The sequence below is a fragment of the Vicugna pacos genome, unplaced genomic scaffold (genome assembly GCF_048564905.1).
Source record: "Vicugna pacos unplaced genomic scaffold, VicPac4 scaffold_20, whole genome shotgun sequence".
Lineage (NCBI taxonomy): Eukaryota > Metazoa > Chordata > Mammalia > Artiodactyla > Camelidae > Vicugna > Vicugna pacos.
Window position 1 is genome coordinate 40,982,879 of NW_027328741.1, and position 15,072 is coordinate 40,997,950.

The 15,072-nt window shown below is 47.1% G+C and overlaps 1 long non-coding RNA gene across 1 annotated transcript in view; it reads left to right on the plus strand.

The window, feature by feature from the left end:
* Positions 1-14,658: 14,658 nt before the first annotated feature.
* LOC140693999 (uncharacterized) overlaps positions 14,659-15,072 on the plus strand; it is a 36,946-nt gene continuing 36,532 nt past the window's right edge. Inside the window, exon 1 of the long non-coding RNA XR_012069721.1 lies at positions 14,659-14,841. This is a non-coding gene — a long non-coding RNA (uncharacterized lncRNA). The remainder of the gene's footprint in view (positions 14,842-15,072) is intronic.

Here is a 15,072-nt window from a genome sequence, read left to right on the forward strand (position 1 = left end):
ATAAGAGTCTCAAAAATGAAATAATCTATTAGATCCTGTTCCTCAATAATGATAAATTTAGCATATTTTACCTCTCTGTTGTTCTAAATTGTGTGTGTGTGTGTTTGTGTGCTCCAGTTACTACTTTTTAGACAGTTGCTTTAAGTTTGTTACATTAACAAAGAAAATATAGGTATATACATCTTGGATTTCATTGCTCACTACCACTATTTAATCCCATGTCTTTCCCACTTTTGAGTTATTTACTTATTGGGATTTCCCAATCAACTGGACACATGATTGACTAATTTTTTTCGAGCGGTGGACTTGGAAAACTTACATATCTATATGCAGATTTATGTTCTCCTCATCAACATCTCTCAGAGTGTTGTTGATGGCCCAAGCCTTGTTTTAAATTAAGGCACTGTTTTTCACCACCAAAAAAAAAACATTATTAATTTAAGGTGCTGTCTTTTAATGGCTGGCTATTCTTTTTTGGTGAATGGATATTAATAGAGATTTCCTTAACCTTCCTCCTTCTTTTTGCCATAACTCGAATTCATTGAGTAGCATGTTTTTACCATTACTCAGATTGGCTTCAACTTTGACTTCTGCTTTAAACCATCACCCCACTCTTTTTCTCCATGCTTATTCCTGAAAAAGTGAGCTCTCTATTTGTTTATAGGTGGTTCCCGTCAAAGATTTGTGACTCCCTGTCCAAAGTTCCAAAGGAAGAGAAAAGGAAAGATTCCTGTTTCTGGTGGTTACATTTTGTCAGGTTAGAGATCTAGTTATCCGTGTGGCTGCAGTGGAATCTGCAATATCTTGGCTCAGAGTTTCGTTTTTCTGGCTTACTAGGGGAACCGCATTAGCTGGGGTCACGTCGCTGTGGCCGTTGTCAGGATCCTGGGACTGAGGCAGCCCCTTTGCCTCCTTGTTATTTTGATCTTGCAAACTGGGTCCCAGTTATGTGAACCCTGCACCTGGTGGCCAGGATCGCCCCACACGTGACGTGTACCCAGTTCCTTGGCGTCCCTCACTGCTGTCAGCTAGTTCCAGTAAGAGTACGTGATGGCTTCCACTACTGTCCTTCCTCCATCCTCTCCAGGCAGGCCCTCCTTTCCCACTAGTTGGCCCTAAGCCTTCTCTCCTGCGCTACATACGCTGACGGAATTTCTCAGGGTTTCCAGCAGGTAGATGGGTCTCTTTTATGTTTGGACCCCTTCAGTGCTTGCAGTGAAAATATAGGATGTGGGAAGGAGGAGCTTGGGGATTCTCCGTATCTAGGGGCTCCCTATCCAGCAGATTCAACTAACGGTGGATTGAAAATATTGTTGAAAAAACAGAAAGTTTCAAAAAGCAACACTTGAATTTGCCATACACTGGCAACTACTTACATAGCATTCTTGTTGTATTAGATACCACGAGTAATCTAGAGATAATTTAAAGTACACAGGAGGACACAGTGAAAGAGAAAGTGACAACAAATATATGTGTATATTCATGTATAACTGAAAACTTGTGCTGTATGCTGGAATTTGATACAACTTTGCAAAATGACTATAACTCAATAAAAAATAGTTTGTATATATATATAAAAGTAGATGGGAGGATGTACATGAGTCCCATGCAAGTCCTATGTCATTTTATACAAGAGGCGTCAGCATCCATGGATGTTGACTTCAGGGTGAGTCCTGGAACCAGTGCCCCATGGTTACCAAGGGATTACTCGAAGTCCAGGCTCCTTATCCCAGCCTGCCATGTCCCCACATGGTCTGACTCCTACCTGTACCACACTTCCCTTGTCACTCTCCTCCAGCCCTGGCAGACTGCTCTCTGATTCTTGAACAGGCCACACTCACTGCGCATCATGTCTGGCCCTTAGAAATACCCGTTACTTTCTGAGCATGGCTCTGCTTTCACAAGATGGGCTGCATTGTCACTAGAGAAGTCAGTGTGGAGGTTCCTTTAAAAACTGAAAATGGACTTAACTCATGATCCAGCCTTCCCACTCCCGGGCATATGTCAGGAGAAAACTTTAATTCAAAAAGTCACATGCACCTCAATGTCACAGCAGCAGTATTTATAATAGCCAGGATATGGCAACAACCCAAATGTCCATTGACAGGTGACTGGATAAAGAAGTAGTAGTATATTTATACAATGGAATACTACTCAGCCATGAAAAAACAAATAATGTCATTTGCAGCAACATGGATGGACGTAGAGATAGTCATTCTAAGTGAAGTAAACAAGAAAAAGGGAAAAATGCCATATGATATCACTTATATGTGGAATCAAAAAAAGACACACATGAACTTAAATACAGAAGAGAAACAGATCCACAGACATAGAGAAACAAACTTATGGTTCACAGGGAGAGAAGGGGATGGGAAGGGATAAATATGGGGATTCGAAAAGTGCCCCTCTTGGGGAGTGATGGAAATGTTAGCTATCTTGATCATGGTGATAGTTTTCTGGGTGTAGACATTTATCAAATTCACCAAGTAGTACATGTGAAATATGTGTATTTTATTGTACAGGTATCATACCACAATAAAGGTGCCCTTAAAAAAAAACAGAAAAACACTGGCGGCATTTTGTCCTACGTTTTTATGTGTCTTAAGTGAGTGGGTCTACAAGATTCTTGTCTGCCATATTTTCTGAACCAGAAGTGCCCTCCTTCCTTTTTCTTTGGTAAACTGTCAGTGGGTGGCATTTATTCCCGTGGCTTCAACTGCTCTCTGTCCACTGATTAACTGTCAAATCTTTTCCAGCATGGACATCTCAGTTCAGTCCCAGAAATATACTTCTACTTGACAAGTAGACATTCCCATTTGATTAGCCCATAAAAAACTCAAGCTCTGTTTGTCTGGATTTACACTCTCTCAGAACTAGTTTTACTTTTTCAAACAATGGCATCACTGTCCCATCTCTTTTCTGTGCCAAACATCTGGGAGTTTTCCTTTACTTTTCCACTCCCTCACCCCCATAAGTACTACAATTCTATTACTTAATGTCCCCCAACTATGTCCCTGCTTCTTGCTTCCCACTGTATTAAATCACACCCCTTGCTAGTCTCCCCAGTGCTGTTCTTTAGAGTGAACAATCCACTTTGCTCACTTATAATGACTAATCTGTGTCACTCTCCTCCTTAAAACCCCAAAGAATTCCACTCTGCGTGTGTGAGGAAGTCCATGCTCCCTGATTTAACGTCACACCTTCTCATCACCTAGTTGCTGCTTTTTTTCAGCCTCAGATTCCGTTAGTTCCTCACAGCCTCTAGCCTCACTGACGTTCCTTCCCTATGTGCAAAGTGCTCTTAGACATGACCAGGGGTCTGCACGAGACAGGCAAGCTGCTGAGAATCCCGTCCCCACCACGCACTCTCCTGGTCTAGAGATTTGCTGGAATCCGTCAGATGTCAGTGCAGAAAGCATTTCCTCTCTGACACCTTCCCTACCTTCTAGAACACAGCCCTAGGCAGTGCAAGAGCACCTCTGAACATATAGTATATATGATGCCAAGTGACTCTTACCACATTGTTTTGAAAATCTATTTAAATTTGTATCTTCCACGACACACTGTGATCTCCTTGAGGGATGGGGGGCTGTGTGGTATTTGTCTAGACAGCTGATGTCTGGCACAGACCCCGGGCCATCGGAAACAGTGTGCTGACTCATCAAGAAGAATTGTCGTCTTTGCAACGTAAGAAAGACTACATGCTCTCTGATCTTACACCATCAGGCAAGGGTCAAAATAATTTCACATAGAACTACAGAGGCAAAATATGTGTATTCTTTTCCTCTTTGTGAGCCCGAGACCATAGGCATCCTGGAACGGAGGTGTCACTCAAAGCTGTCTGTCCCCTAGGCTGTCACGCCCAGCTTCAACATATTTTTTAGAATTTGTAGGGATATGTGTACATCACCCCGTCTTAGAGCAAACGGTGCTTCAGCCTGACCAAGTTTAATGTTCATATAAAAATCAGAAATCTTCCAAACTGAAGCCTGAAGACACATTTCCCTTTTCTCCTTCTAGTCTCTCTGCCATCTGCACCCCACATCCCCACTGCTCATCTGCGTCAGGCCACCTTCTATCTAGAAACATTTCCGGTGGGACACTTGGATAAGAACTAATTATAGCAGTAATGAAACTGGTCCCATGAACGTAGGCTCTGCACAACAAGGATGCTTTGACCGGAGGCCTCAGCCGCGGCCTGCAGGGTCTGTTCACGTGGTCTGCCTGGCTTCCCTGCAGATGTTGTGCAGAAAATCAAACCTGCAGTTAAAGTCATAGAAGACCCAAGAAATCCAGAAAAATGCAGTGAGATTCATCTCCTTGGGAATATTTTTGAAAACCATCGAGTAATATGAAGAAGAGATTTAAGAGGTTCGTTTCAAAGCAGATGATGTCCAACTGCAGGTGGGTCAGTTTTGCCATTGTTGCTCGCTAGTTGGCTTTCTGCTGCTTCTAACACGCCACTTTTAAGAGAAGTGGCCTGAGTCAGCCCTCAGAGCAGAAAGGTGAGCTGGGCCTGGAGACAGCCAAGCTCCTCTGCTGTGTAGTGACCCGCTGAGAAGGAAGGGTTGGCCCAGGGCTTCCTCTGACTCTCTCCCTCAGTTATAAACTCTATGAAGGGAAAATGGAACAAAAATCTTAATTCAATATGGTATTGTCAAATTATTGTCAAATTCATCCCCTTTGGAGGGGATGGTATATTTCAAGGGGTAGAGTACATGCTGGATTCAATTTGCGGTACCTCAATGTAAAAAAATAATAAGAAAAAATCTTTAAAAAAAGAAAAATAACGAAGAAGAAAAGAGATCTCAAACAACCCCAGTTTAAAAAGAAAAAAACTCTTTTAAAAATAGTAGTCAGCTAGGACTTTTGCTAGATTAGGAGTTTGGGATTAACAGCTACACACTACTATGTATAAAATAAATAACCAACTCCCAGGTCCTTAATAAATTAGTTCAACCTGAATCCTTTTTCTTTTTTCCCCTAAGCAACCCGTGGAAGCCTCTGAAATTCTCATCTTATAAAAGAATTCATTTAAAGGTGGTTTGAAAGTTACTGGTTAAAACAGTTATTTGTGGTTCCATGAATATAGGTCTAGTAAGAAAGACAGACAGTAAACCAGTAAGGAAATAAATATATGATGTACTGCCAGGTACTAATAATTGCCACAAAGAAACATAAAGCATATTAGGAGAGAAAATGTTTGAATAGGAAATATGTGCGTGCTATTTTAAATAATCTGGTCAGGTAAGTCCTCTCTGAGGGTAAATAATTTGAACAAAGTCCTGAATAAAGCAAAAGAATAAGCCACGTAGGTAACAGACAAGAAAAGCCTCCCAGGCTGGAAGAAGTGTAAGTACTAGACTTGGAGTTAGAAACGCAGCTGTCCTGGTGGGGACCATCGGGGCGGTGAAGATGGGCTGGAGCAGAACGGTGAGAGCTGAGGCTGCAGAGATCGGTGAGGGCCCGGATCACATAGGGCCTTGGTAGGGACTCTGGATATCCTTCTGAATGCAATGGAAAATCACGAAAGTATTTTGCAAAGCGGAACAACTTGATCTGATTCATACTTTAATAAGACCGTTGTGGGTAACGTATGGGGAATAAGCAATGGAAGCAGGGCAAGGTAAACTGATGGGAAGCAAGTGGGAAGAGTGCTGCTGACCTGGAGAGAGACACTGAGGTTGGGCTGGGATGATGGTGGAAGACGGGCTGAAAGGGGGACACGATTTAACAGTAACGGTCACAGGCCTTAATGCTCGAGTTGGACACAGACACAGAGTGGTACAGGGTGATGGGTATGTGATATTTGGGGATGAGCCACAGTTTTTGTGCAGAGACCTGACAGGAGAATAAAGTGTGGACGTTGACGTCGGTAAGAAAGGTTGGTGGGTTTTGAATTCCCCCTAGAGTCGTGTCTCTGTTTCTCTGTACATGACGTCAGCCGAGCAGGGATGGGTGTTCCTACTTCTGCAGAGAATTGCGTGTCCTCCTCATCGACTAATTCGAGAGGCCGACCTGCCCATCCAATTGCAACATCTTGAATCTGCTTCTTTCTATCCAGGAGGAGATTTCCAACTAAGATGCCAATCAAAAATTCCCGTGTCCAGAGTTAGAGCTGTGTGCCTTTGGGAGGATCTCAGAGATGCATCCACAGAGGCTCGGTGTGCTCTCTCTCCCTCAGAGAACACAGTTCCCTTCAGCCCACTGGGTCTCAGCAGAGAAGATTTCACACATAGCCCCTCTCAGGCCCTGGGGACCAACCTCACGCTTGGCCGAGCTCTGAAATTGAGCACGAGTTCCGGGCAAAGAGCCTTCTCCAGGGGGCCATCTGGCAGATTACATGAGGACAGTGTACAAAAGAGTGGGAGGGTTGATGGTATAAATGCATTTTTAGTTTTGGTCTGAAACTGATTCTGTCCTTCCGTTTCGTTAAGCAAGTGTTAGGCCAGACATGATTCTCCTTTTTCTTTATATTTGATCATCCAAGAGGTTTAGATAGGGGATTTGTTTTAGGATAAGAATCTTTAAAAAAAACCTTGCAAATAGCGTCTTGTTAGGCATTTTGACAAGTGAATTCTCCAGGCAGTATTGAACCCCCTTGTTCCTCCAGGGGGTCTCCAAAGGTATATATTTTCCAAATCTGACCCAAAGCCAATGAGTCTTTTCTTTTTTTTTAAGAACTTCACCATGGACAAAAGATGTCACTAAAGAAGGTGAGAAAAGAGCAGGTCCCCATAATCCAGAGTCCCTCCCAAAGAGCCCACAGAAGTAAAGAGGAGATGAACGAGAGAAACGTTTTATTTATGCACACGCAGGAGCCAACCAGAAAAGTACCTACCACGTTAAGTGGTGAAAGTTAAAGGCTTTTTTATCAACCTAACTTAATAGGGAAAGGGGAAAGGAGAGAATTGGCTTCCATGACAGGTTTTCTTCTGCATCTTTTGAATCTCAGTTATCTTCAGCTTAAAGAGGTTTTGTATTAACCGTGGGTTCCATCTGACTTTCCATTCCTCGAACCTTGTTCTTCTTTTTCAAGATTCACTCATGTATTCTGACCCCCTGGATTTTCCACGTGAATTTTAGATTGATTGTCAATTCCTGCAAAATACCACCTGGGATTTGGGTAGGCATTCTTTGAATCCTTAGATCTATTCGTGGACATTTGTCATCTTAGTAGAATGAAGCCTTGTGCTCCATGAATATGGGATTATTCTCTTTGAATATAGGTCTTCATTTCTCTCAACAGACTCTCTCATCTATTGTAGTCTTCAGTGTCCAAGTCGGGTACTTCTTGCTCACCTCTATTGGATGCTGATTCAGAAGAGACACGACCTCCTGGAGAACCTCTGCTTCCACTGAGCTGACATGGAACTGAGTCCTGAGAAGGCTTTAAATTCCTTTAAAAATAGGATTAATGTACTTTAAGTACTCCATAGATGAGTAATGAATGGGTCACATTAGCATAGGATTTTAATCCTTTTAGAATTAGTAGAGTAATACAGACACAGTACAAAAAATTGAAATATTGCCTAAAAAAGAAGTGATTTGTAATTCCCACCCACAGCGGTGTCTGTCATGAATGATTTGGTGCTTATGTCTCAGTCTCTGTGTCTCTCAGTATGTCTCTCTCCATCTCTGTATCTCACACACTCACAATCAGATCAATTTCCATCTATATTGATTTCACACACATGTGGTCGTGCAGATGGGACCCTGGATGCAGAGATTGGGTCTGCATACTTCCACCCTGAGGCCTCCTTGACGTTGGGTTTAGACCGGGCACCCAATTTTCCAACTGAACAGCATTCATTCATCCACATGAACCAGAACGAATGGACCCCATCCCCTCTACATCAATATTAGTGTTGCCTTAATTCCGACTGTTTCAACCAGTGCTGTGATGAACACCCTTGAAAAGGCATCTTTGAATAGGTGTGTAAGGATTTTAATGGGATGAACTGTAAGTATCAGATCTTCTGAGGAAGAGATGCATCTGTGGCCCTTTGATGCGTCCTGCACCCTGTTCTCCTGAAGAGGAGCGTCCCTTCGCTCTTCCCTCCAGGGGATCTGCTGGAGCCTCTGCCTGCTTACATTGTCACCAGGGCTGGTTGTCACCTGACTAAAGAACCGCCAGTGTGATGGTGACCAATGCTGTCTCTGCAATGTTTCCGTCTGCCTCTGTTCTCACCTGAGAGGTCAAGCATCTCTAACACACACTGGCCACCTGCATTGCCTCTCATTGGAACTGCCCATGCCTGTTCTGTTTCTGTTTAGAACACTGAGTTTCAAAAGGATTTTGGAATACAGGGATGGGAAAAATTTCTCCAACCTTGGGTTATGAGGAATGAATTTTCCAGGTTGTGGTTTGCCTTTCAAGCAATTTTTCTGGGCTTTTACTAATTTTTTTTATTCGTTTGGTTTTGTTTTTGCCACAGGAAGAGCTAAGCATCTCCCTTGTGTCTTCTGGCTGTGGTGTCACAGGGGGAACAGCAGTGTCTACCCTGAGATTATGCACAGAGTTACCAAAAGGGCTTCATTTAGTGCATCACATCTTTAATCCCTCTGGATATCCCCTGAAAATAATAAAAATGCTGTTTCAAGTGAAAACAAACAAAAATCCTCAGCCCCAGGTGAAAACATGTGGGCAGGAAGGAAAAAATCCTTTTTTAAAATTTCATTGGCAGGGAACAACCAGTAGAGGTAAAGACACGCAAAGAGAAAGAGGACTTGGGGTTGCCAGGGGCTGGGTGAGGAGGGAGGGGAGTGCATGCTCTGGATCCAAGGTTTCAATTTGAGGAAAGAAATAGTGTGAAACTAGATGGTAGTGATGGTCACACAACATTGTGAATGCCCCTAATGCTCCTGAATTGCACAATTTAAAAGGGGAAAAGTCTATATTTTATTACATGAAACTCTAAAAAGAAAAATCAAGGATGTCATAAATGATGTGAAACAAGCAAAGGAAACTAAAGAAAATGAAACAAAAACATCTCCAGCGGAAGGGACGTCAAGTTTGTGGGGGGACTGACGGTGGGATTTTGGAGAACATTTTGGAGAAGAAGGTGTGGGTGGGTGCAGAGGGGGCTCTACCCCAGGTGGTGGTGATGCCTGAACTGTTTCTCCGTTGCCCAGCAGTCCAGCTGCAGATGCAGGTTCAGGAGGATCTTCAGGAGCGGCAGGAGGGAGCTCGAGGTCTCCTGCTGGATCCAATTCGTCCCATTTTTGGTCTCTGACATCTTCCCCTGCCCCTGCCTCCTCTGTAACTATTGGAAGTGGAGAGAGTTTTAAGCCTTGTGGAAGACCTCATGCTGTGAGAGAGGAAAAATTTACTCACCTGCCTCCCTTTCCATGTGCCTCTACAAGGACAGAAATCTTCCCAGAGCTTTCCAGACAGCTCCCACCCAGAAAGTGCCCACAGGATGTGTTCTGTGACTGAATTTTTCCAGACAGGTGGTCTGAGGCCATTCTTTTTTCTGGTCCCAACAGTAGCCTCTAGGGACACCTCCCTGTGTGGCCCAGCCTTCGTCCCACCCTCACCTACACACATACACCGGCCCTGCCTTTTTGACCTTTGGTCTCTGCTTCAGGGGCTCCTGGTCCTCCACCTGACTTGCAGCGAGGTGGGCACGGTGCTCCAGGTCAGACCAGGGTGTGCTGAGCTACCCGTCAGCCCCGGGTAGGTCCCTGGGAGAGTCCTGGGTGATGTCTGGGTCGGAGGCCTGCCCCACTGATTTGTGGGCCATGGTGGTGGGGACCCCTCCATATCCAGACCCACCAGGAGCCTGCGCTGGCCCTCAGAAGAGTGACACACCAGCCCTTCACTTGGGGAGGGGGCGTTGGTGTTCTTATTCATCAGCTTCTTTTCAATATGTGGTATCTGGCTCTGCAATGATAGTGACCAGCAGCTGACCCAGCATGGAATCTCAGAGTCCTTCCCGGCCAGGAACACTCCTGATTCTGTAGACTCTACCCTCTGCTGCTAGATCAGACCAGAACCTTGTTCAGCTCAGACATCCGGGAGGGAATATACATACCCAGAGAGCATGGGCTCCACCTCGGGCAGCAGGACCCTTCCCGGGCTCTCCACATTCCAGCCAGCCAGCTTTGTCCTGGGCTGTCTATGTGACCGGGCCCCCCAGGCCTCTGTCCTGCTCTTTCTTGAGGCAGATACCCATCCCCAACATGACTGCTCCACCTTCACCAGGCAGGATGGGGCCGTGTGGCTACCTGGATGGGATCTGAGTGGTGGCCCAGCCTGGAGGGGCCTGCCCTGGGCCTCCCTGGGTTACCTTTGGGTCTCTCTAGCCAAAAGGCCAGAGGTGCCTTGGGTGAGACCTGACCCAGTGCCGGCAGCGTTGGTAGAGGCCCTCGCTGCGGGCTTTCCGGGGCCTGCGGCCTCAGGATAATGGGATGCAGCAGAACATGCCTCTGTCTCCAACCAGGTGAGCTGAGTAGGGACTTCTCTACAGAGTGGGTGCCTGGTGACTTCGGTTCCAAGTTCTGTTGGGCTCTATTGCCAGGGAAGTGAGGTCACTTCCTGGGGTCCACTTCTCCAAGCTTCCTCCTGACACAAAGCTCCTCAAGGGCCTTTCTGGGCTTCCAATCTCTCATTTCTCACTCCATGCCATGTCCACACACAGTGACACCAACTCAGCCCCCCCATAGCCCTGGGGAGTCCTGGATGCAACCAGTGCTGCAGCTCTGAAGACACAGCTGGGTTCAGACCTGGCTCCCCCTACTCAGCAGTGTTATCATCCTGGACAAGCCATGTGCCTCTCAGGGCCTCCCCAATCCCCCATCAGCACAGTGGGGATCATTCTGGCCCCTGCTTCCTAGAGAACCCATCCTGTCTCTAGACCTAGAAACACCTATTGCTTCTGTCACCCCCACGGGCTGGCATCACAGGGAGATCATGCACAGACTCAGCAAAGAAAGGACCCCACAGAGGGCTGGCGGAGTGCAAAGCACGCCCCACACAGGCCAGGGTCTGCCCTGGGGTCTGGAGAAAGTCACTTTCCTTGCTGCTTGCTTCCCCGCTCACAGTCGTGAGTTTGAAATTAAATACAACTCTGACATCGTCCGCTCTGGCATACAACCTCCTAGGTCATTCTGTCATGTTGACATACAGGCCCAGTGTCCCATCACGGCCTCTGTGGTGGGCTGCCCCACAATGGCTTCCTATTTTTTGCCTTCTGTTCCCACACCCTTGTGGGATCCCCACACCATCCCCTGGAGGGTGGATCGACTTTGGGACCAGGTTCTGACACATAGACTGACTTGTGAAAATGTATGTGAGTTCCACTCATTACCAGCTCCAGTGTTCCTTCTCTCTGTCTCTGTCTCTCAGTGCCTCTCTGAGTTGTCTCTCTCTCTGTTTCTCTGTCTCCCCCTGCTTCTCTGTGTTTCAGTCTCTCTGTCTCTTTTCCTGTATGTATGTGTGTATATATTTATGTGTATATGTGTGTATTTATGTGTGTGTATTGTACGGGTCCAGGGCAGGTCACTTCTGAAAATCCCTTGATGATATATTGATTATTTTGAATTCATGTTACTGAAGAAACATTATCTTTGAAAATTGTGCAAGCACTTTGGTGGGATCTTCTCTAAGGCTCAGCACTGCTAGGGAAGGGATGCACCTGTGGCACTTTGATGTATCCTACACCTTGTTCTGCCGGAGAGGAGCGTCCATTTGCTCTTCCTTCCAGGGTACCTCCTGGGGCCTCTGCCTGCTCACATTGTCACCAGGGCTGGTTGTCACCGGGGTAAAGACCTGCCAGGGTGATGGTGGCCAATGCTGTCTCTGCAGTCTGTCTGTCTGCCTGTGTCCTCACCTGAGAGGTCGAGCATCTCCAGCACAAACCGGCCACCTGCACTGCCTCTCGTTGGAACTGACTCTGTGTGTTTTGTTTCTTTTCAGAACACTGGGCTTCAAGAGCTTTTTGGACCACAGGGATGTGAAGCTTTTTTCCGACCTTGGGTCATGAGGAAAGGTATTTCCAGGCTGTGGTTTGTCTTTCCAGCTGTCTTTCTTGGCCTTTGTTTTCTGCTTTTGTTTGGTTTGATTTTGCCACAAGAAGAGCTAAGCATCTCCCTTCTGGCTCTGATTTCACACTTAGAACAGCAGTGCCTACCCCGAGATTATACACAGAGTTACTAAAAGGGCTTCATTTGGTACGTCTCATCTTTAATCCATCTGGACTCTCCTCTCAAAATACAAAAATGCTAATTCACGTGAAAAAAAAATAATTCACCCGTCCCTACTTAAGATATGTGGGCAGACAAACCAAGAAAAAAGCCACCTTTTATACGATTTCACTGATAGGGAACCTCCAGGATACGTAAAGACATAGAGAGAGAAAGGGGATTAGGGCTTGTCATGGGCTGGGCGAGGTAGGACGTGGGGTGCTCTTTGTATACAAGCTTTTACTTTGAGGAAGAAAATAGTCTGAAACAAGTGGTGCTGGTCTCACAGCACTGTGAATGCAATTAATGCTCCTTAAAATTGCACAATTTAAAATGGGAAAAGGCTAAACTTTATTCTTATATACTTAAAACAAAAATAGAATATAGTATAATAGAAAAGAAAAAATCTGACTCCATAGAAGATCTGTCCTTTTGGCTTTAACCCTTTGCCCTCTTTTCTAGGCTTAGTTTTACTAGCTCTGCACCTTTTGTAAAACAATGTTGCCTTTAGCCTTAAATATACAGAAGAGCCTACTTTCAAGGCTCTGATTTTTTAAGGATATTAACACTTTTGCACTTGTATAAAGACAACAGGTTGTAGAATAGAAAACTACTTTTGTTTTGTTAGAGGATTTACAGAGGCACTATGACCTGGTCTACGTAAACAGCTGCAAAACAAGATAATGGCGGACTAATATCTTGGAGAACCATCTTCCCCATGTCAACTTCAGGCTCCTTTTCTACTAAAAAGGGGAGGGGCTGTGGTTGGTTGTTGCAAACTTGTTGGTGTAGAAATTCTTTGTTCTTGGAATCCTTTGCAGCTGTCCACGTGGGTCAGATCATGGTGTTTCTGCAAAACCTGCAACAAAACAAACTTTTTCTATTCTGCCACTTGTTATCTTTATAGGAGTGCAAAGTATTTATATCCTTAAAGCTCAGAGTTTTGGGAATAGGCTCTCCTGTTTATTTCAGGCTAAAGGCAACATTGTTTTACAAAAGGTGCATAACTAGCATGTCTAAGCCTAGAAAACACGGCAGAGTGTTAAAGGAAAAGGAACAGATCCAATATGGAGTCAGATTTGTTCTTCTCTATTACAGTGACTTTTGGTGAGAGCTAAGTGGATGATTCCTGGGTGGGTCCTCCACTGTCCAAGGCTGGAGTTCAGACAGGATCCCTGCCAGATTCACCATGACTTTGGACCTAATCTACTGTCTCAAAATCCCTTCAATTGCCTGTAAACTATACCACAGCAGGGGATGTCTCATTGGCCAGTCAACTGCCAGTCTCCCTTGATGCAAGGGACCAGCGTCGCGGTGAGATCCATGGTGGCCTGGCCAGTGCACCTTCCTACTTTGCTCTAAAACATTGGCTTCCTCACTTTGACGCCTTGACAGCTTCCTTCCCTCTTCCCTCTGGCCTGGTGTGAATGAACAAGGTCCCTGCACCCACCTGGGCTGAGACCAGGCCATGCACACAGCCCCATGCACACAGCCCACCATCTGCTGTCTACCCCTGGGCTCAAGTGCAAACTCTGAACTCCCCCACCCCAAAGGTCCGCGTGCCCAATGCCTCCGCCTTAGGGGTCCAGATCACCATCAGTACCATCAACCACCCAAATCCCAAGGCCAGTGCCTGGCAGCCTGGGATCAACCTGACCCATAGGGTCAGTTGAGGCACAGGCTGTGGGAATCAGGGTGCCAAGGCGGGAATTGGAACCACCTTCAGTCCAGCCTGCCTCACCCTGTAGCCTCAGACATTAACTATGAATGTGCACACTAGGCTGGATCCCCCACTGGTGGCAGTAGTAATCATTACTGGAGCACGGATTTCCCCACCTCAACCACAGGGTGAGGGGTGGGGGAGTGAGCTCAGGGTAGGGGTGCACTCAGAATGAAGGGGATCCCATGGTGAGGGGGTACAGGTTGAGAGGTGTGGGGCCCGATCAGATTGGAACTGACCTGGTTGAGAGGTGAGGGGGACAATTTCAGGATGTTGGGTGTCCTGTGCTGAGATATGAGGGGTAAGCTTGTGGGTGTAGGGGCCATAGGTTAGGACCTAGCAGGATGGAGTGTCAGGGCAGGGACCTCGGTGTGAGGAGAAGGAGCAGTGTCTTCAAGGTCTGGTGGGAGACTGGGCCTGGCCAGGGGTGGGAAGGTAGTAACAGGGAGGAAAAGGTGTGCAGGGGAAGTGGGGCTGGCGGGGTGTGGCCTGGCCCAGGGCAGTCGTGGTTCTAGTTCAGTGCCAGGACCCAGTCAGTGGCTGGGTGAAGGCTCTGGGGATGGAGACCCGGCGGGACAAGCAGGAGGGGCCCCACCTGGCTCCTCCCGGCCCCAGCGGCCAGGGCCGGTAAAGCAGGAGACCCACCCGAGCAGTTTGCGCTGCGGGCGGGAGGAGGAGGGGCGCGCACGCGCAGACGGACAGACGCGCGGACGCCGGAACCCACCCAGAACGCGTGGAAGCTGGCGGCAGCCGGTTGTTCCTGGACCAGCTCCTGGAAGAGGAACACGGCCTGGGGCCTGGGCCGCCGCTTGCCCGCGGCTCGGCTGCCGCTGCCGGACAGTTAAGAGGGCGCTGGTGGGGGCGCGCTGCTCGGGGAGCCGGCGGGTGACGCCTGGGCTGTGCAGCTGAGGAGGCGCCCAGGGAGGGGTGCGGAGGTGAGGTCCCGGCTGCGCGTCCCGTTAGGACCCTGAGGCGGGTCCCAGCCCCGCTGTGGTTCGTGGTAACCCCGCTATTAGTAGTTCCTGGACCTCGCGTTTGTGCCGCAGCTTAAACCCGGGTTTAGGAGATCAGGTACAGCCCCGGGAGGTGGGAGGGCGCCGGACGGCTCCGGAGCATCTCCTATTGGCCCTCAGATCATGGCCTGCTCCTGGGAGGCGGGTGCGGTG